Here is a 23,048-nt window from a genome sequence, read left to right as displayed (position 1 = left end):
CTGTTAGAATGGCTATAATCAACAGGACAAGTAATAACAAATGTTGGAGAGGATGCAGAGAAAAAGGAACCCTCACACACTGCTGGTGAGACTGCAAACTGATACAGCCGCTATGGAAAACAGTATGGAGGTTCTTCAAAAAACTAAGAATCGATCTGCCATATGATCCAGCAATCTCTCTACTGGGTATTTACCCCAAAGAGTTGAAAACTCATATCCAAAAAGATATTTGCACACGGATGTTCATAGCAGCATTATTCACAGTGGCCAGGACATGGAAGCAACTAAAGTGTCCTACAATAGATGACTGGATAAAGAAGCTGTGGTACATATATACAATGGAATATTACTCAGCCATTAGAAGAGTTAAAATAATGCCATTTGCAACAACATGGATGCACCTCGAGATAATCATGCTAAGTGAAATAAGTCAGACAGAAAAAGTTGAAAACCACTTATATGTGGGATGTAAACCTAAAAGCAACAAATGAATAGGACAAATAGAAACTCATGGACATAGACAATAGACTAGTGGTTACCAGAGGGTAGGGGACGGGGGAAAGGGGTGGTAGATGGGATAAAAGGGGTCAAATATGTGGTGACAGAAAGAAATCTAACTATGGGAGGTGAACACATAGTGTAAATATATATATGCCTTACTGTTAAAGTGTACAGCTGAAACTTATTGGATTTCGTTAACCAATGTCACCATAAAAAAAAATAACTTAATAATAAGTAATTAAAACTTAATAACTAAAAACTTAATTAATAAAGTTTATTAATTTGAACAAATTAATACAAATAACAAAATTTATTGGATTTCGTTAACCAATGTCACCATAAAAAAAAATAACTGGAAAAAAAAAAAAAAGAAAACCGTCAGGTTCCAACTGCAAGTTATTTTAAAAAGAGAAAAATCCAAAAGTATCTAAATCTTAATGCCATCTATCTTTGTCCTAAGAGACCACAGGTAACAATACTTTCCTTTAATCTTGGCTTTGATTACAAAGTAAATTATGGTTTTTGTTTTGAGGTACCCAACAAAACCCAACAGCGGAAAAAACTTGATCTTAAAAACTAGGCTGCCTCCTCTCAGCAAAGTCTCAAGAGCCTAAATTCCACCTTATAAGAATCAGTCATATCAGGAGGAATTTGGGATGTCAACAAGAAAATTACCTCTCTTTTCTTAAATACATGTTTAGTTTTTTAAAATATTCTATTAAACTTCTTCCCAATATAAAGAAATAGGAAAAGAGACATTTCAAGATCCCGTCTGGACCAACAGCTCTGCCTACTCTGTCTCCAGATAATCTAAAGGGAAGACAGTTGTGTCTTCAAGAGAAGATTCCAGACATTCTCCCCAATGGAATTCTTCTGATTCCATAGTTCAAATCAGAAGAAATCTTTCTAACAGTATCTGAGATGGAACATAAATGTCTGGCAGAAAATCAGTTGCTCTAGGACAAAGAAAGTCACGTAGAGAATGGGGTTTTTGTTTGGTGTATTTTAATCTCAGCCAGTAGCAACTACCTAACGTCTTGCCTAATGTGACTTCAATAACCCAGGTAGGTAGGGTGGCAAGACTTTCCAAGCACGGACATTAAAAACCTGTGATGAATCAGCTGTTCAAAACTATTCACTAAAACAATCAAACATAGAAACATTCACATTAAATGACTTCAAAATGATCAAGTCCACTCTGTATTTCTCAACCAGGTTTTAGACAAACATTTAATAGCAAGAAACTAAGGGTAACTGCAATAAATGAAAATAAGTAAAAAGTGAATGAGTAGTTTTCTGTTAAAACTAGATTCCAAATTCAATAGCAATTTCAGCCCATTCCGATGACTTAACAATAACCCTATGGTGTCCCATCAGTACGAGTACAGAGGAAGATTTCATGTTACTATGTTCATTTTACCCAATGAGCTCTTAAACACAAACAGCATCATATCTTTTCATAGTTCTCTCCTATTATTTTACAACATTGGGTATGTGCTCGACAGCCAATTATTGAACTGAAAAAAAGTAAATTTAAGAGTAGCACAGTCTGATGAAAGAGCGAGCAAGTCTGAGCAGAGCAAAACAGCAGCAAAAGATGGATCAATGTGCCAGAAACAGAAAAGACAGAAGAATGGATATCTATAAAAAAGAGGAAAGGGAATAAAAATTTTAAAAAAAAGAAAAGATCTCAAAAATAAATGATAAACCGTGGTTAAAAATAACATAAAAAAAGGAAAAGAAGAAACATGAGACTGTGCACATAGTTCAGCATTCCAAAATTTTTTAACTTGTTGAATTCATTCATTCATGAATTCACTTATCATCCACTGAGCATCACCCACCACTTAATCCAGTCAATAAATATTTATTAAATACCCGCTAGATGCCAAAGCATTGTTCTCTAACAATGGTTCTCAGCCAGGGTGATTTTATTCCCCAGGAGACATGTGGCAACATCTACAGACTTTCTGATTGTCATGATTGGGGATGCTACTAGCATCTAGTCGATAGATGACAGGGATGCTGCTAAACAATCTGTAACATGTAGGACAGCCCCTCCACGACAAAGAATTATCTAGTCTAAAATGTAAATAATGCTGAGGTTGATAAACCCTGTTCTAGAAACTGAACAAGTCAAGTTTCTATAATCTTAGGGCTTATAGTCTAGTGGAAGAGCTAAACAAACAAACATATAATTTCAGTATCTCAGTTACTGACAAAAGAAATGAGGAGAGAGAGAGAGAATCATACAGGGAGAGTGTAGGAGTAGAGTAGAGTGTTCTTTCAGATAGGGGTGCAAGGAGAGGAACCCAGGAGAAGGGCTGGCTCTCCAAAGAGGTCTCTCCATGAGCAGAGCAAGCCCTATGACCACTTGAGGAAAGAATAGCATTCCAAAAAGAATTCAAGAACAGGTGAAAACCCCCCAAGATGAGAATGAGCTTGATGTATTACAGAACTAGTAAGAAAGCCAGAGGAGCTAGAATACAGTGAGGAGGAGAATGGTAGGAGATGAAATCTGAGGCCTTATAGGCCATACTCCAAACCAAAAGTAGTATCTTTGTCCATCTCATATGTCTATAATACCAAAGAAGTCTAAATGAATCAATAGCTTCATACCTAGAGGAAATCACAAATTCAATGTTATCTCATTAATCCCAGACTGCACTTGATCTCTTGGCTTAAGCACAGCTAGGGACCTATGTACTAACTAGAAGCCTTCCAGGATTAAAGGTCACCTGATGATAACCCGCCTGCCTGTCCACCTGCCCTTCAACTTCACTCCTGAAAAGCAGTACAGTATGGGGAGGTAGAAGCTCATTACCACAGTGGCATAATGGCATCCAGTTCCTAAACCAGAGAACCCCAACATGGGAGAAGAGCCAGGAGCTACTGAAGGGTATTCACATGCCACTCCAAGAGACTAATGAACAGCAGGAGCCAAACGGGTTCCTTTAACTACATGGGAACTGACATCAACACAGAATTATGAACATACCTCCATTGTGTTCTAGGGCAAAATACAGTAGAGGGTCTCCAGGAAAGCATTTTTGGTTTAAAATACAAGGAAACAGACTAGAATAACTTTCGCGTTATACATACTGTTATTTAACACCCTTCCCACCCCAAATGCCTTATGTAGTTTGAAAATAATCCATAGCCCTCTTTTCTCAATGGAGAAGGTGCTACCTCCTCCTTGAAATTCAATTCAGTGCAACCTCTGGTGAAACAGATTTGTATCATGTGTAGGGATGGAATTAATTAAAATTCCAAGGTTATTCCATGAAGGGGGAAAAAAAATCATTTTTCCAACTGCAGGCATTTTCCATCATGGAAAATTCAACTATGCAACAAATCTGATTTATCCAAAAAGTATTTTTTAAAAAATCATATACCCACCATGAATATTTAAACTGAAAACCCTAGACTTCCATAACTAAATCTGGATGTTTTACTCTTTAAATCAATGATTTGTCACTGTTACAAGCAGCACACAACCCTGGAAGAGAAAAGGAGGCAGAAGAAAGATATCTAACTACATAACAAAATGCTTTCAAATACAATTTCTCTAATAAAAACATATGTATGCATCCCAATAATACAGCTTTTCCTCTTAATATGACTCTTTCCTCTTGTCCCAATTATTTTTTAAAAGCTCAAAAAAGGTAAACTCAGGAGTCTACTTATTCACATACTACTTGATATGGTAAATATCAGGTTCCACAGGTTACTCCCTGATACAGGGCAAGCCAGGAGCCAAGTCCTCTCATCTAAAATGATAAATCAATGAGAAGCCTATTCTTGTGTTCAATTAAATAACCACAGCTGCAAAGAATGGCTTCATAAAAAAAGGTAACAAATGCAAGAGCAACTGTAAATTAAATGTCTGAAAAACATCCTAAACAGACAACAGGGAATGACCTCACTAAACACTCCCAGCCCCTAACACAGTCCAAAGCAAAAAGAAAATCCTGTTATCCTGAAAGCAATGAAGTTTTGGGAAGGTGAGGAAATGTGTACAGAAAATAGTCAACTGCAGTAAATCAGTAATAGTTCAAAGTAGTACCTTATTAACATAGCCAATGGTCAACTATCAGTGAAACAGTAATACTTTAGATTTTGCACTGTGTTTGTAACTTCATTCACCAAAACTGCTTTATTGGAACTTGTAAAAAGGTATCAGAGCTGTCTGTATAGTGCTGCTCTTCTTAGAATGCAAGTCAGCCTTCTGTCAGCGACACCATGGCTTCCTCAGGCTGTATTTTAGCTAATAACAGCCACAAGACACCTAAAAACTGGCAAGTAGGGTACTAAGACAGGTACTATTTGGCTCCTGATTGCTAAGCAAGTCACAGCAACCTAGGGGCAGCTGCAAACAATTGCCAGTCACTTTACAGACTGGCAGTAAAAGATACAGCTGTTTTTCCTTTCTAGGCCTAGGGATCTATAACACTAAAAAGAAAAGAGAATATGCCCTTCCAATTGTCAAAGTTAAAAACAAACTTCACAGTGCCTTAACATCTCCAAAAATGATGCGGCATATACCGGAGGCAGATCATTAGTACATCTGTTTTCAAAGCCTGAGTCAATTTTCTATTTTACCAAAAAAATTTAACAGATTCCTGGATTTGGACAGTGAAATGCAGAAAGTAGCTCCATGTTCATAATTAATATTTCCTCCCCACCCACATATCCCAGGAACCAGTGGGTTTAAAAATGTTGGCTAAAAAAATGGAGTCATACAAGGCCAAAGTTATTACCATCCGCCAGCATTAACCAGAGAAGAGCGGAATTCATCAGATGAAGGACATACATTCTAATTTAGAACTCCAGACCAAAGCTAGACAGACTAAAACACAGTCTGAATACAAAAGCAAAATCAGGGTTGCCTAAGGAGTTTGCCTTGGAGATTTATGACACTAAGGTTTAGAAGATCTTTCTAAAATAGAGTTTCCAAACTTGCCTGATGATAAGACACATCCTAGGGCATTTGCTAAAAAAACAAACACATACAAAAAGATTCCTGGGCCCTAATCCAGACCTTCTAAAATCATAAATTTTCCAGGAGAAAAATCTGGGAATCTTATACTAAACAATTCCTGGTGTTAGGGAAGTCTGGAAGACACTAAAGGAATATTACTAAGCAACTACAGAGACACTATCTGAATACACCTCAGCAAGGAAAAGCTAATGAGTATGTTGGTTAAATATGAACATGCTGCATGCATTTATCAGTGTTCCCTCATACAACACCATTAAAATTACACAAAGGGATCTTTTTTTTTTTAAAGATATAAACTTAAAAAAAAGAAACTGGAAAGGGGACAGCAGGAAAACAAGAGATGTCAACATAATTTGGAAGCAGGAAAGCAGATGCACTAGTGATCACAGAAAGGAAGAAAAGCTAGATGCTTGCAGTGGAAAGCAGCAGATTCCTACCACAGACTTTCAGAAAAGGCTCAGAAACTGGAGGTGCCTAGTACATCTGGACAAAGGAGAGTAGGAAGGGCTAAAACAGGAGAATTGGTTGAAAGTCTGTATTAGAAATAGATTCCTCCAACCCTCTTTCCTTTCCCCATGCTGCCAGGCAGAAGACTGGAGAAGTTAAACCAAGGGAACAGTCACAACTAAGAGCAGGAGTGCCACACTGAAAATAGGGGGAGCAAACAGGAGTCTAGTTTTTACTGCCCCATCTCTCATCTCCCACTTGACTCTAAAAACACCTGCTGTTGGGCTTATACTCTCTAGGCAGGAGACTGGAGGATCCTCTCTGAGGAAACTGACCAGCCGCCAATTCACCCTGAAATGGCGTCCACCAGTTGATCAGCCAGGGCTCCACGCTCAGAGCTTATTAGTACCCCACTCCTAAAAAAGAAAAGATAGCCAAGAGTTATCAGACATTTGAAGAAAACCTCTGACATGAAAGATAGGAATCAAAGTAAACAAAACAGAATTCCTGACAACATGTAAAAATATTTATAAAAATCTAAGAATAAGGAGAGCTCTTGGAAATTTTAAAAATTGACACTAGAAGTTAACTTCAATACAAAAGATAGAAGAAAAAGCTAAGGAAATCTGTGAGGCAAAAAAATTAGAAAATGAGTCTAGAGTTTCACTGTCTGGATAATAGGGGGCTCCCAGAAAGACAGAGGAGAGAAATAATTATCAAAGAAGGAGATATAATACAAGAAAACTTCACAGAATAGATGGAAATAAGCTTTAGATTGAAAAAGCCCACAGAATGCCAAACATGATAAATTTTAAAATAGTCACACCAAGGCACATCATCATTGTATTTCAGAATATCAGGGGTAAAGACAAGGTCCTAAAATCTTTCAGAGAAAAAAAAACAGATCTCACACAAAGAATCCAGAATCAGTATGGCATCGAACTTCACAATACCACTGTAACTTTCAATACGGATACTGAAAGTTAGAAGACCACAAATAGAGGCTTAAAATTTCCAAGGAAATATGATCTCCAACATAACATATTATATCTAATCAAAGCACCAACTGGTGAGAGGGTAGAAAAGAGATGATTCAGACATGCAAGCCTCAAGAACTACACTCCCTCCAATAGACCCTTTTTCATAAAGCCTCTGGAAGAGGCTCTACTAATATGTTTGAATGTACTGAAAAGAGATTTATACTTCTGCCCAAATTTAAGAATGAATTAGTGATTGATATTCAATAAATCAAGCAGAAGGAAAGAAGGAAGGAAGGAAGGGGGAAAGGAAGGGAGAAAGGAAAGGGAAAAGGAAAAGGAAAGGAAAGGAAAGGGAGAAAGTGAGAGAGAGAGAGAGAACACAAAAGGAAGGAGGAGGGAGGAAGGAGAAAAAAAGAAAGTAAGAAAAAGATTGGCAATTATATTTAGGGGGAAACTGTATAGTCATTATATTAGATGCTAATATTTTTCTTCTTTTGGTAACTACTCCCTTCTGGACTCACAAGGTAGCAGGAAGGATGAGGCTGGAGGCCTGGGAAATATATTCCCGGAAGCCCCTGTCGATGGAGTTGTGGTTTAAACTCTGAGAATAAGAGTCATTCACTCAAGATCTGGAAGACAGAAAAAAGGCAGATGCCACTATTGCTCTTCCAGTAGCATAAGCAGGTGTGTGGCTTTCTACAAATATGAGACATGTGGTTTGCAGCAGTTTCCAATATTCTGTAAATTGCCTGCTTTGGTGTTTAAGGCGGTCAAAATTATTAATGGTGGTAGTTTTTTCTCAATCTCTGTAACATGGTTTTCCCTAACCTATGCTCCCATAGCCTTCCAATGGTTTTGTAAGCATCTAATATTCTCTTTGAAATATCAAGAATGGTGTGTTTTTCTGATTGAATCCTGGTATATAACACAAAAATATACAAAATATTGATTTAACCGAGATTGTGATATATCTGTATTAGGTAGATAACAGGAAGAGTTGAGGATGGTAGCAGTATAAGAATGCAAGAATCATCTTGCACAGTAAAAATTCAATAGATAATATCTAAGAATGGAAAAATCAAGAAATAACAGTATAAGCATATGATGCAGAAACATGAAGATGATACACATCTGGTTAAAAAACACTGAAAGTAGTAAAAGTAACTGAGGACAAACAAGGAGAAATGAAGCAGCCATTTTTTTAATTATAAGAATTGTGATATTATTTGACTCTTTAAACCATATACTCTTACTATGTTGATTTTTTTTAAAAAAAAACAAACATTTAATTATGAAAAACCAAAAAATCCTAACACTGTATAAGCAAAACCAACCTTTAGATTGACCAAATTTTAAAAAATAAGGTCAATCAATACTAGATCAACACACAGTGTAAATATATATACTCCTTACTGTTAAAGTGTACAGCTGAAACTTATTGGATTTTGTTAACCAATGTCACCATAAAAAAAATAACTAAAAAAAAAAAAAACAAAAAAACCCCTCAGGTTCCAATTGCAACTGAAAAACAAACACCACCAATATCTGTTGTCAAAACATCTTAGAAGTTCTAAGATACTGGTGATTAGATTAAAAGGAGATTACAAGGTGAGCTGAAATTTAGTCATTGATGACAAAAAAAAAGGGCTCTTTTCACTCTAGGCTAGCCATATCTCATATTATCAGCCCCCAGCTTCCATGTGCCATCATCCTTCATTTGCATACCCCAAATATGAAAACAGAAAAGTATACACAGAGAATAGTCAGAAGTAAGGAAAACCCAGTGATGACAGTCTCCAGTATGAAACGGCCTGAAAGAAAACTTAAACATATGCTCCATAAATGTTGATCCAGACTTCAAATGGAGAAAAGTGTCACGCCTAATTTCAAGGATAATATATTAAGTTCCAACTCACCACAGATAATCTAAAAACAAAGCTGTGACTTTCATTGTCGAGGAGTCTCTTCTCTCTCACTCTAATACCCTTAAGCCATGAGATACACAGATGCTCCTTGCTGAAATGCTAGAAAAATTTGCCCATTTTCATTCTTCAATCACTAGTGATGGGCTGCTAAACCAAGAATCTACTTTAAGTTATGAAAATAGGGCAAGCGGATCCAATTACACAAGAAAGGTACTAAATCAAACATGCCCATCTGGGGGCTTTGAGGAAGAGTACTGTGATTTCTAAACAAAAATCAATATACTTGCAGATAAAAATGCTTTCAAGTTTTTTTGTAATGGCCCTTGGGCTACTGATTCATTTGCATGTTCAACAAGAGTTATGTGTCATGTTAAGACATATGGCCTAGATGACGGGTACGAGAATATCGTATTTACCAGTTCATAATAAGAACATCTGTGCTCTCCCTCTAGCCCCATGAGGCTTACAAAAAAGTCAATATTCCCTAGAAGTAAATAGGTTTTGTTTCTTAAATAGCAGGTCTGGCAAACTAGCAATCCATCACCCCCATAATCTAAGAATTGCTCCCCAATCATCACTAATCTCTATGCCAATTTCTAAGATCCTAAAATTTAAGACCTAATCTAGCCACACAAGTTTAATTTGCAGGACCTAAAAGAAAGCAAGACTAAAAGTATAGGCTTTATCCAGGGAAATTCTTAGAAAACACATGTTCCACCGTATAAACATCAGATTTCTTTATGATACTGATAGTTTTAGCCTCAACATCAGTAAACTAATGTCTGTGGAAAGAACTGACAGAAAAAAACCTCTTTTGTAAAGGTATAGCTCAAAATTCACTATGCTATTTATCTGGGTTTTGTTGTTGTTATTGTTGTTGTTTTTGGAGAGCTCACACTATCTGAAGTCCTTCCTCCTACCTCTCTGCTTCTCACTCCCTAAGCTCCAGACACACTGGAACTTCCTTTAACTCTTCAAAATAGCCATGTTTTTTCCCTCCTCAAGACCTTCACCTATGCCATTTCCTCCACCTAGAACAGTCTTTTGTCCTCCCCTCATCCTTTGGGTTTCAGCCTTCAAAGTCAATTCCTCAGGGACCTTCCCTGACTGCCCTCCTTCCCAATCAACATGGGTAGGCTTCCAATCAGCTCTCTCCATAGCATTTATAGCAAAAGTAATTAATTATTTGTTTAATGACTGTCTTCCCCACTAGATCATAACTGCGTGAGTGCAAGACTGAGTCAGTTTTGTTCTCCAGCACCTAGCACAGTGCTTGGCACACAGAAGAAGCTCAAAAATTCTTGTCAAAGAAGTGAGTAACAGGGCCCCAAAAAATCAGCTTCAACAACTCTACTTACAATTTACCTTACAGATATTGTCACACACGCAAAGGGCCAAATATACATGATTATTCACTGAAGCATACTCTAGTAGCGGAAGACTGGAAACACATAAAATATTTACCAGTATAGGGCAGGTGCTGAATCTCTTTATTGCTTATACAAAATGATTATAAAAATAAATTAAAAAGAAAAAGTAAACAGTATTAACAGTGTGCTACATTTGTTTAAAAAAAAAAAAAAAAGACATATACATATTTGCGTTACATGTCCATGGTATCTCTGGAAAAGATCTTAAGAAACTGATAATATTAGTTGCCTCTGGGAAAATGGACTGGATTGATGAGTAGACAATAGACTAAGGCAGAGGGTAGACTATTCACTGTATACCCTTTTTTCTCAACCTTTCCAATTTTGAACCATATGACTATGTTATCTATTTTAAAAATAAAATTTGTAAAGATTTTATAAATCTGTACTTATTTCCAAGACAGTGATGGAAAGAGTTTGAATATCTCATACCTGGATCTCTGACGACATTCTGCCTACTAGCTGAGCAGCGGGAGGGCGGAAGTGGAAAGAAGGAAAACTCACTTATCCACAAATCTCAAACAGCTTGTCCCACACTAGATTGCATCACTTTAGAAGAAAATTTTTTTTTTTTTTTTTACAACCAGTTGTCCCAATCTGGACATATGGAGAATGTTTTCGTAATCAGAAGAGATTATTGGGAGGAAAAAAAGGGAGAGATTACTGGATTCAGCATTTCTATAAACACAGAAAGTAGGTTGATGAATTTGTACTGAAAAAATACCATAAATACTGACTAAAAAATTACTTTCACTGAGGGGTCTCGAAATCCAAATGGAGCTTAATTTGAATCCAAAGAGTTTAAGAAACTAAAATTCTTTTGAAAACCAATTATAAGAATGAAGAGGAAAGCTACACACATTCCTTAGAAATATACAGATATGCCAAACTTCAAGGCACTCTTTCAGTAAAGAAAGATCTGAGACTTGATTAAACACAACTCCAATAATCATATTTGTTACCAATACCCTGGACCAGAATTAAAACCTTTGAATCTGAACCTGTTAGTTTCCCAAACCTGCATATCAGGAACAGAATACGCTGGACTAATGATGGCAGAAGAAAGCCGAATCCAGGGCCACCAACGAGAGGATTTGTCTTGGGGTCTCCAATGTTACAAGGGCCACTGTCATATACTGCAAGAAATGATCTTCATAATCCATCCCAACACCTATCGGAGACACAGTTATCTTCAACTAATTATTCCCTGAAAAACAAAAGGGTATTTACTAAGTAGAACACACAGAAAAAGGCATTAACTAAGTACAACTAAGTTCTAGTACAACCATTCTAGTTATCTTTGCCAAGCCCAAATAGCAAGTTAGAAGCCTATTCCTGGCTCCCCTATTTGATAACTCATTTGCTTCCACAGGCTCTTTCCAAATATTAAGCCAAAATCTTAAGATATCTAAGATTGACACAGGCATTAGCAAGCATATCACCTTTTCCCCCTACTAACAGTGTTTTTCTCCATGAAGTTCTAATCCACACTTTAAATAGGCTTCTATAATATACCAAAAAGTGCCTGTGCGTTTATCCTGTGACTCTCCAAGCTCAAAGGCTTGGGGGAGGCGGGGGGCGGGGAAGAATATCAGAAATTTTCTCTCTCCCTCAATGCCCTGGATTTTCAAAGCTAGACAAAGGCAATGATTCTGCATTTAATCACCAGATGAATAAGAAACAGATCTGAATTTAGAAGAAACATAAAGGAGTGCAAAAACATTCAGTAAAGAGTCCTGCCTGTATTTGCTTGCAGAGCAGTTCTCAGGATCTGCCATTGAACCTCATTTTGACATGGTAATGCCCCATCTACTATAATCCGAAGCATATCCCCAAGAGACAGTCAACCGGAATTCTGCCAACTTCTGCTCGAGAGTTGTGTGAAGAACAGTAGCAACAAGAGCCTACTTTGAGAAGGAGATCAACAACCACACTCAAGAAGAAAAGAAGTTATTTGGCAAAGGGAAGCATGTTGCCAAAATGTTAGTCACAGCTTCGAGGTCCTGGTTTATGTTTCTGCGACTATTCTTTGCTTTGACAGAATCCATTCTCTGGCCCAGGGAACCCAGTTCAGCTTCTGTCACTGCCCCCATTTGAAGTAGTCAAGAATCCTTTCAACTTGGTGGTATCAAACTGTGACATAGACAAGATGTCCACCAGAGACCAAACAGGAAGAAAAAAAATGTAATTTGCCATTTCCACTTAGGACTGGCTCAAGTAGAGCAATGGAAAAACATAATAGAATAAGAAAAAATGGAAAATCATGTAAAACAAGCAGGCTACACTAAAAGCCTTCCCAAAGCTCTTGAGCCTCCATAATTTATTTCAAAACCTTCTTAAAAACTAAAAAGACACAATGGAGGTTGAAATGACAGCAAAATATTAAGCAGGTTTTCACCCCCCAAAAAGTGTACATACTTCACAGCCTGCAACTCTTCCTGTGGTTTGTTGAAACAGCCTGAATCAGCAGACCATGGTTTTGAGAATTACTTCAAAAGCAATAGGAAAATAGACTCAAGTACACCTGGTTACTCTCCCGATCAAAGAGCCTAAGACGTCAAGAAAGAACATCTGACAATTTTCTCTTCAATAGGAATAGGACTCCTCTCTTCCCTTAAAAGTAAAACTTGAAAACTCCATTGTTCTCAATACTTTCCTCCTTCTCCTGCATTTCACCTTTGTGCTGACATCACATAACTAAACACTACTAAGGTAAACACTACTCTGATATCAAGTGTGAGGTAGAATTTGAAACTGCCCCCTCTTAAGCAAATCCACGTCAGACTTCAGAAATGCCAAGACTTTCAGGAACACTTCTAAGCTAAACAAGTTCACCTACGGGCAAAGTAGGTAGGGTATTGTACCCAAAGGAAAAGTCAATATTTAAAAGGATTAACAATAAAGAAGTTAAGTTGTCCACAAGCACACGAGTCCCCACCAACTGGCAACATGGCAAAAGTGACTGGACCAATGCAAAACATTCGACTGTATATTTTTCAGTGAATTTTCAAAGAGTTCATGAGGAAAGTCAGTGTCAAGAGTAAAGCAGTTGAAACATTTTTTTAAAGGGTAAAATACTGTTTGCCAGAGTGCGTTCTCCATCAACAGACCTCATTCACCCCTAAGTTCCCTATCCTTATCTCTGTGGCAGCCAATACAATGTAACACAATAATAGGAAATTTTTGGCTACTAGAAGTTGGTTGAGAAAAGTTAAAAAACGGGACATGTATCAAATCAAAACCAACTCTTCCCTAGCACAGAAAATGCAGCAAGGCTGAGAAGAAACTGAGAAAGACATGTCTTTTAAATATCAATGTCTCAATCATGTTTTCAGAGATCACTTCTTTGTAACCACTTTAAGGATGCCACTTGGTTAACACAATCTTTTAGAGGCTGTGAGGGACCAAACCTGTATTTCAAAAGGGAAAAAAACAAGACAGTTTAACAATTTCCCTCAAAGTTACTTAGTAAATCCATATGTGGGCTAGAGCAGTCTTTATTCCCTGAGTGAGGTTCTACTGTGGTTTGTAAAGGGAGGAAAAAAGTCACCAAAACCTTCAGTAAGTCATTCAGAAAGTGTAAGGCAAAAATAACAGCATGAAAAAGGAAGTGGATCCTCAAGGAATCCAAAGAAGTAACAGATGATTCAAGTCTCTTTAAAATATGATTTCCAGTAAACACCAGTTCGTTCAGGTCCTCATCCCAGTGTTATCACTTAAGAATTTACCTTCCTGACCAGTAACTCAACAATACACACTGCCTACTGTTGGCACTCTAAGATTTCTACCTTCCCTCACTTCACATCCCTCCAATCTGAACCCTCAACTCTAGGTTGTGGCCATGCGCATCTCAGCATTTCTCAATCTATTTCTTAATTCTGATTCCTTCTCAACTAACGCTCTTAAGATTCCCTCTAGTGTGAGCAGTTTCCCTAATCATCCTCTCAACCACTGATTTTCACTCCGCTCAATCCCCAAAATGTCACATTGGCCTCTTCATCCGGAGCATCCTGTTAATTACCTGTTCCCAACAGGTCCTCCCTCCCCACCTCCTTTTTGCGCACGGTTACCTCGTTCCTCTCACACTGAGTTACCGTCTTACTCACCTTACCCAATCCTTCAGGATCCCTTACTTCCTGTCTCTCAATAACCTTCTTCCCCATTTTCAGTCAGCGATCGCCCCACACCGATTCCCGACCACTCCTCCCTACTTGGGTTTCCCACGCCCCCTCTCCTCCAGGTTCTTCAGCCCCAGACCCAGTTTCCCCCATCCCCTCAAGCCCCGCCCCAAGGGCCCCTCTCTCCTGGAGGCCCCTCCTCCAATGTCCCCTTCTCTCCTCAAGCCCCGCCCCAGTCCCCCCTCCCTCAGTTCTCCCTCCCACTCAGGTCCGCAGGTCATCTTAGCGACGGACCCAGCCTCCCTGGTCTCTTTCTGACCTGGCCGCAGCGGCTCCGGGAGCGAATCCTCCGCCACGTCTGCTCCAGCTTGGTCCAGTCCTGCTCGGCCCCCACCCAGCAAGCTCCTTTTCTCGCCACCACCGCCCCTTTTGCCAACCCGGAAATGGATCGGCTCCCACCGTCCCCAGCGTCCGCGAACAAAATGGAGGCGGGGGGGAAAAGGAGCAGGGAGCAGGGAGCAAAGAGACGTTACACGCATGCGCCTCTGGAAAGCCCGCCCCTACCGGCGCACGTGAAGGCGGAAGCGGTCTGGTAGCCACCATCTTGGGAAGGTCGCAAGAATCACACCTACCAGCTAAGCGCGGGGTTTGCAACTTTGGCTGCAATTGTAATCACCTGGGAAAGTTTAAATAGTGGTGCCCGAGTTCCACTCCCAGAAATTCTGACTTAATTGGTTTGGGCACGGCCTCGGCATCAAGACATTTAAAACTGAGCAGGTGATTCTAATATTGCTGAGGTGGAGAATTACTGAGCTAAATAAGGTCTTGAACATACCTTTTTCGTCTTTATTCCACCGCGCGCGTGCACACACACGCACACACGTCTTTCCCTATTTCGAGTTAACGAAGAACCCGCCTCTGTCAACTTTGCAAGGGCCCAGTAGTCAAGCACCGGTTGTCATAGCAACCGAGAGGCGGGCCCCTCCCTCTTAACAAATCTTCGTTAACGTCATTTTAGCCATCTGACCCGCACATCGGGAGCACCCGTATCCTCTTTCCAGGCTCGGAGGTTTCCCAGATTCCAAGGCTGGAGAATGGTGCTGCGGACTCTCAGTTGCTTGGGTCAGTGAGAGGAATCACCCATCCCTGGTGGGGCTGCTATTAACTCCGTCCCAGCTGACTAAGGATCTCTCCCTAGATTACCCACAAAAGTGCCTTTACATTGCAGCCAACCCCATTGCCGTATATCCTCAAAATACTCTTTGGGTCTCTCCATCATCCCTCTTTGCTTTTAGTTCTCACTATCTGTGTGCTCTTGGGCCTCAGCTACCCAATCTGTAAAATGGAGCTAATAGTGCCTGTCCCGACTGTTTCTTAGAGTTGTTGGAAGTCTCAATCAGGTAATGAATGGGAAAGCATATGATAAGCCAGAAGTTGTTATTATTTTTGTTTTCCTTCTGTTCTGCCATGAGTAGTGCTGAGCAACACCCACTAGTCAAGTAAATGTCACAGCATTCATTGAGTACCTGCTGTGGGCTAGACACCAGGAGATGGCTGCAGAGGTGACTAACAGCCTCTGCCCTCAGGGAACTCACTGTGTGGTAGGCAGATTGGCATGTAAATAGCTAACTGAGATATCAGTCGGCATGTGATGAGTGCCATGAAAGCATATGGACTCTGGGACATCAGGCAAGGGAGTGATTAATTCCTGCTAAGGAATGGGAGAAGGTTTCATAAATAGTTTTAAACTCAGCTTTGAAGGATGAGTAGAATTTTATTATTAATCAGAGAAGACAAGGAACACATTCCAGACATTGGAATCAGTGGGTACAAAGGTAAAGTTGTTCTGGTATGTGGTCCTGCGTGCCTGAAGGTGGGGCAATTGGGCCAAGGAGATGGTGGATTTAAACTCCCAGCTCTTCAACCTCATTTTTATTTTGTCTCCTTCTTGCTCACTATTCACTGTGCAGATCTGCTTTCTATCACTGCAACACACCAAGTGGTCCCTCATGGCCTTTGTATTAGCAGCTGTACTCTGCTTTTTCCTCCTTTTAGCTCAAATGTCTCCTCCTCAGAGGGCATTCCCTGCCCACTGTAACTAATGTAAGCCCCCATTCTCTGTAACATCACACTGTGATAATGGTAGCCAGCCATTGGGGTGGTATACAGAGGCATCTCACCCAGACTTGGGGTGGTAAGTGTGGGCTTCATAAAGAAAGTAACACCTAGTGAGGGCTGATAGTTAAATAAGAGTTGGCCAGGGGCAGAGAATAGGAAAATTATTTCAAGGCAAAAGGAGAGTATGTGCAAAACGAGAATCATAGCACATTCTTAAAACAAAGCATTTGATGTGGTTAAAGCTAGAACTATAGGAGAGGCAAGAAATTAGGTTGAAGTAATCATAACATCTAACATTCATTAGCACTTACCATGTGCCAGGCATTGTCATAACTTCATATGTCATAACTCATTTAATCTTCACTCCATTTTACAGATGAACAAACTGAGACACGACAAGGTTCATCATATTGCTGAAAATCACATACCGACAAAGTAGCAGAACCATTTCCAGAGTCTCTGTGTACAAAATGACCCTGCACCCTACCAGACCCAATGTCCCTTTATTATAACAACAATGTTGTAACTCAGCTTTACTATCCCAAAGAGAAATCAACAAATAATATAACATCTGATTTCAAAAAACAAATCAGTATAATGTGCTGAACATAAGACAAATAAGAGGAAGGCATTTCAATATGCCAATGCTCAGGCATCTCTACACTGGAAGATAATAGATGCGTACATTCATCCCTAGAACCACTAAGAATGTGACAGGGACAAGTGCAGACCGACCTAAGGGCATTGTCATTTATGATGTGATTTTCCAAAATGGTGGACAACTCTTATTAAAGTTTTGAATAACACAAAACAACACAGTAGTTATATTTTTATAAAAGACATTATATTAACTACGTACAAAAATATTTCATTTTTGCAATTCCCTTTTCTGATAATATGATTAGCTAAGTATCTTAGAGAATTCCCTACAAACAGCTAAAAATCCTGATCATAATATTTTAAAATCTTAAATTCCTTGATGAAAAAGTAAGGAATTTTCAGGGCAAAACAAAGTAAGTGAAGGTAGGGGACACACACAAAGGTAGGTGGAACACTAAAGCAGATTTTTGCTCTGGGGACACTTGCCTGCTAGGTGAACCTGAGCTTTCATCAGTGTCTCACCAGAAAGAAACCACCCCAGAACCTCCTTAACAGGAGAGCTTAAGAGGAGAGTCTCCCTTCATAAGATGAGACCCCAAAGGACTACATCCTCATGGCAAGGGTGTACCAGAAATGAACCTGTGCTCTCCTCCCTTGGGTATAAAGTTAATGGAGATAGATTCTAGACTCAAGGGATAATTGATTTTTTTTGCATGGAATGTCTAGTAGGATATTTAAAGCCATGTGGAACCCAGGATAATTCTTGGTTGTGTGAATCTGTCCCTCACATTGGAGCACTCTAGCATTCCAGACCCTTAGCCACCAAATGTTAGTAGTATGTCTTTATCATTGTGACAAACAGAAAGATCTCCACAAATTTCCAAAATTCCCCCATGGTGAACCACTGCCCTATACTATACACTGTTAAGTTAACAGGGGCCAATTTGTAAAGGATGTTATTATCTATTGTGAAAAGTTAAATATTTTCTTGAGGGCAAGAGGAAAACCATTGACAAGTTTAAGCTGAGAAGTGCCAAAACCCACTTTGCTTTCTAGAAAGATCCCTCCGACTAAAGCGTGGGGGATGGATTAAATGGGGTCAGGTTGGAGGCGAGAATAGCAGTTAGGATGCTGCTGTGGACATCTAAGTGAGAAATGATGGTTGCCTGCACTGAGTGGCAGCTGGACACCGACTGGACACAAAAGCTTTGGAGGCGGGTCTCCCTGTTTGCAGAACCCAAGGCCTCAGATCTTAGTTCCGCCCACCACTAAGAGAGAGACTTTGGGCAGATTATTCAACCTCCACTAGCCTCAGGCTCCTCATCTGCAAAATGGAGATAAGACTAAATGGAATGCAAGTGAACTGTGTACACACTTGCAAAGAGGAGGAGCCATAGATGATTTCCAAGTTTCTAGCTTGAATTCCTACGCGCAGGTGATGCCAACACTTAGCTGGAGAGAGTCAAGAAGGAAGAGAAAGGGCTGGAGCAGGGCAGGAAGCTGGGGGATTAGAGAAGAGAGGTCCAGTAGGCCAGTGGATGTTGGGTCTGGAACTTAGAAAAGCAATCCTAGCAATTTGGGACTCATTAACTGTGGTAGCCAGCCTCCAAAGAGCCCAAATAATGTAGGGAAGAGGCAAAAGAACTAAAATGTTAAATGAAGCAATATTCAGAGACTGCAATATGCTGACCAGGAAGAAACCTGCTGGAACGAAGGAAGATTTCTGCTGGTAGTGCTAACAACCGATTTCCCCACACCCTGAAGGGAAAACAGGAAAAGCAAAGTCTTTAAGTGGCACCTTACACAAAATAAAATTATTCATTCCCTATGGCTAAAACCATAGGGAGCCTATGGATTAAAGCTTGGGAACTGCCAGCAGGGCCTTTCACGCTACATATTCTTACCTTTTCACCTACATACTCTTACCCGTCCTCTCTGTATGTCCATATCAAAGGAAAATGGGTAAACAAAGTCTTTAAACTGTAACTCACAGGAACTAAAGAATGAAATAGAAACTGGATGCCCCCCACACTCTGGGCTTTTTTCCTTGTCTTGGCTTTTGCCTTTGCTGTCTCTAGTCTTTGCTTTTCTCCTCCTTTAATAAACATTCCTTTTAACTCTAACTTTGGCAGGTGTTTGAATTCTTTTTTTACTCTCTCCACCAAGAAGCCTCTTCCCTCTCAATGCAGAGCTTGGTCTCCCCTCAACTCGGGGAAATCTGCCCTGTTCTGCATCACAAAGACCCAGGACTCCTCATATTCATGGATTTTGGGCTGGCCTGTGACTCCCTTTAATGAAGTAGAAGTGAGGCTATACTAGGTCCAGAAGTAAGTCTTAAGAAGACCTAGCAGCTTCCACACTTGTGTTTTGGAGACCCTTAAACTCCCATGTGAGAAATCAGCTACGCTGCTGTACAGGCCACCTGGAGGGAGAGGCACTGACATGGAGAGAAAGAGTATTCCAGCTGTTCCCCCAGGGTGCAAGATGGGTGAGCCAGCCATCTTGGACATTCCAGCTCCAGACACCTTCTGATTGCAGCCACATGGGACACCCAAGTCAGACAGCAGAACTGTCCAGCAGTGACCCCCATCAACCCAGAGGACCATGGGAAATTATAAAATGGTCATTGTTTTTAGCCATTAAATTTGGAATAATTTGTTATGCAGCACTAGATCCTCAAACAAAAATATATGGATGAAATCTAAGCCCAGGTGTATAGTGGGAAGAGAAGAAGGCTTCAGACAGACCCAAGGAACTCTATGCTCCCAGGAAGGACCAAGCTGGGGAGAGGGCCAGCAAGGGAGACTGAGAAAGAGGACAGAGGGAAGTTCTTAGAGCATAGTGTTTTGGAAACAATAATGAGTGTTCAAGGGGGAAGAATGGTCAGAAATATCAAATGCCAGAGAGAGAACAATAAGATAAGTGTCCCTTGGACTTGGTAACATGGGAATCAGTGACTCTGATAGGCATGGTTTCAGTGAGTAATGATGGTGAAGCCAGATGCACTGGGTTGAAGAATAAAAGGGAAACAGAGCAACAAAACCAAACTAAAGTTACACACACACACACACACACACACACACACACACACACACACACTTAGAGTTAAACATATTGACCTGTATGAATGCATAATGTCAAGGCAGGGGCAAGTTGCTGAACACTGCAAGCAGTATTAAAGTTTAAAAATGTGCAAATGTAAAAAACTCTTAAAACTCACTAATTAAAAGAATAACAACCCAGTTGAAAAATGAGCAAAGAATCTTATGGTGGGTTGAATAGTGTCCTCTAAAATTTCACATTCACCAAGAACCTCAGAATTTGACCTTATTCAGAACTAAGTTTTTTGCAGATGTAATTAGTTAAATTGAGGTCATGCTAGGTTAAGATGAGGTCACATTAGATTAGGGTGGGCCCTAAATCCAATGACTGGGGTCCTTATAAGAAGAGGGGAGTACACAGAGACACACACAGGGGAGAACTCAGTGTGAAGATGAGAGCAGAAACTGGAGTGATATGTCGACAAATCAGGCAAATAAAATTCACATAATGTTAAACCATTTTAACCACTTTAAAGTGTATGATTGAGTAGTTTTTAGTGTATTCCCAACATTATGCAGTCCTCACCACTATCTAATTCTGGGATATTTTCATCACCTCCGCCCCCCCCCCCCCCCCCCCCCCCCCCCCCCCCCCGACAAAAAAACCCATTAGCAGTCTCTCCTAATTCTTCTCTCCTCCTATCCCCTGGCAACCACAAATTCACTCTCTGTCTCTGCGGATTTGCCTATGCTGGACATTTCATATAAATGGAATCATACAATATTTGTCCTTTTGTATCTGGCTTTCACTGAGCATAATATTTTCAAGGTGTATTCATGTTGTAACATATATTAGTACTTCATTCCTTTTTATGGCCAAATAATATTCTGTTTTATGGCTATACCACATTTAGTTTACCCATTCGTCAATTAACATTGAATTATTCCCACTTTTTGGCTATTTGGAATAATGCTGCTACAAACATTCTTGTACAGGGAGTTTCTTTTTGGGGTGATGAAAATGTTCTAAAATTGATTATGGTGATTGTTGCACAACTCTGTAGATATGCTAAAAGCCATTGAACTGCACACTTTTTTTTAATTGACATTTATTCTTTTAATAGCTTTGTTTTATTTTAAAACCAGAGAATAAATAAGAAAATAATGATTGTTACAGATCATTGCACAATAATTACTGGAAATAATTTTGTTACATAAAGGACAGGAATGTTAAAAGTGATCCCCTCTGGCTGTCAAATACACTAGGCAGACCACTTACTACAAGTGTTGCTAAAAATACGGAACGCTTCACGAATTTGAGTGTCATCCTTGTGCAGGGGCCATGCTAATCTTCTCTGTATTGTTCTAATTTTAGTATATGTGCTGCTGAAGTGAGCACTGAACTATACGCTTTAAATAGGTGAATTATATGGTATGTGAATTATATCTTAAAACTGTTACTCAAAAAAATGCAAAACATTATATGGTCTTGAGATTTATACATATGTGGTAAAAGTTCACAAAAATGCGTAGAAATGATACCACACTCAGAAAAGTGGGAGGAAAGGAAGAGGATGTGATTAAGGACCCCAGGTACCAGGGGCCTCAGCTGTAGGGTAAGTTTTCATTTCCTAAGCGGGGTGGTGGAGACACGGGTGTTCATTATATTAATCTTTAAACTTTCTATATGATTAAAATGTTACACAATGCATTTAAAAATAACTTCTTAACAAGAATGAATGATTGTGATACACAGGATATTTGCAAGATGCAAAAATCACCGCATACTGACTGCAAAGAGAAAAAAAAAGTATCATTTTAAGGGACAGGTCTGGTAGTCTCCCCTTAACCAGGAGTCAAACTCAGCCATCATTAATATGGGCCATCCTCCTGGTGTAATGCCATTATCACCTATAAAGTATTCTTCTCTAGAATATTTATGCTCCAGAAAAACCACTAAAACTATGTTATCCAATTTGGGGGCCACTGGCCATTTGTGGATATTAAACAATTAAAATGTGACTAATCCTAATTGAAATATGCTGTAAGTATAAAAGACACACAAGATTTCAAAACTCATAAAAAAAACCCAGAACGTAAAATACCTCATTAATATTTAAATTACGTACGTGACTCACCTAATATTTGTATTGGACAATTTGCTATAGACACAACTGATATCTTATACTCTACAGAAAGGATAAAGGTGCAAGCAAACAAGGGCGTGGAGAAACAATCAAACAAGTAAAGAATTTGGGACATTTTACAGGACATCTGTCCTAGACTTCTAAAAGTCAATGTCATTGAAAAAAAAAGAAAAGAAAATGAACTATTCTAGATTAAAAGCGACTAAAGCGATATAACAACCAAATGCAATGCATGGAACTAAATTGAATCGGGAAGGTTTTTTTCTTAAGTTTTTTAGAAGATATTTTTGAGACAACCTGGAGAAATTAAATATGGACTGGATATTAGATGATATCATAGAAATATGTTGATTTTCTTAGGTATGATAATGGTATGGTAGATGCGTAAGAGAATATCCTTATTCTTAGAATATTCTTGCTGAAGCTATTAGGAGTGAAGTGATGTAATGTTTGCAACTCACTTTCAAATAGCTTGGCAAAAGAAAAAGTGTGTGTGTGTGTGTGTGTGTGTGTGTGTGTGTGTGTGTGTGTGTGTGTGGAGAGAGAGAAACACATAGAGAACAAAAGCAAATTTAGCAAAATGTTAATTATAGAATCTGGAAAGGTTTGAGTATTCATTGTACTAATCTTTCAACATTTTTATGTTTGCAATTTTTCATGATGAAAAGTGGGGGAAACAAGGCAAAATAAAAAAAGGAATGAATGGGAGATGAGGAAGTGAAGATTCTTTGAAAAAGTT

General features: G+C 39.3%; 1 protein-coding gene and 1 non-coding gene across 6 annotated transcripts in view; both read right to left on the bottom strand.

The window, feature by feature from the left end:
- Positions 1-14,913, bottom strand: part of WIPF2 (WAS/WASL interacting protein family member 2) — a 39,109-nt gene extending 24,196 nt beyond the window's left edge. Inside the window, exons 1-2 of one of the 5 annotated variants that reach the window (XM_011383055.2) lie at positions 14,723-14,913; positions 11,304-11,492 (exon numbers count right to left, since the gene is read on the bottom strand). The gene's annotated coding sequence lies outside the window, so the exon portion shown is untranslated. Of the gene's footprint in view, positions 1-11,303; positions 11,493-14,391; positions 14,634-14,722 lie in introns of those variants that run through there. The other 4 variants (XM_023524862.1, XM_011383056.2, XM_011383057.2 and 1 more) reach the window with 4 other exon arrangements.
- A 6,541-nt stretch (positions 14,914-21,454) lies between these two features.
- Positions 21,455-21,561, bottom strand: LOC111732901. The gene has a single exon (XR_002777754.1). It is a non-coding gene; the product is annotated as a U6 spliceosomal RNA (small nuclear RNA).
- Between the last annotated feature and the right edge of the window lie 1,487 nt (positions 21,562-23,048).

The sequence above is a fragment of the Pteropus vampyrus genome, unplaced genomic scaffold (assembly GCF_000151845.1).
Source record: "Pteropus vampyrus isolate Shadow unplaced genomic scaffold, Pvam_2.0 Scaffold503, whole genome shotgun sequence".
In the NCBI taxonomy this organism is placed as follows: domain Eukaryota; kingdom Metazoa; phylum Chordata; class Mammalia; order Chiroptera; family Pteropodidae; genus Pteropus; species Pteropus vampyrus.
This window is presented reverse-complemented; position numbering and strand designations above follow the sequence as displayed.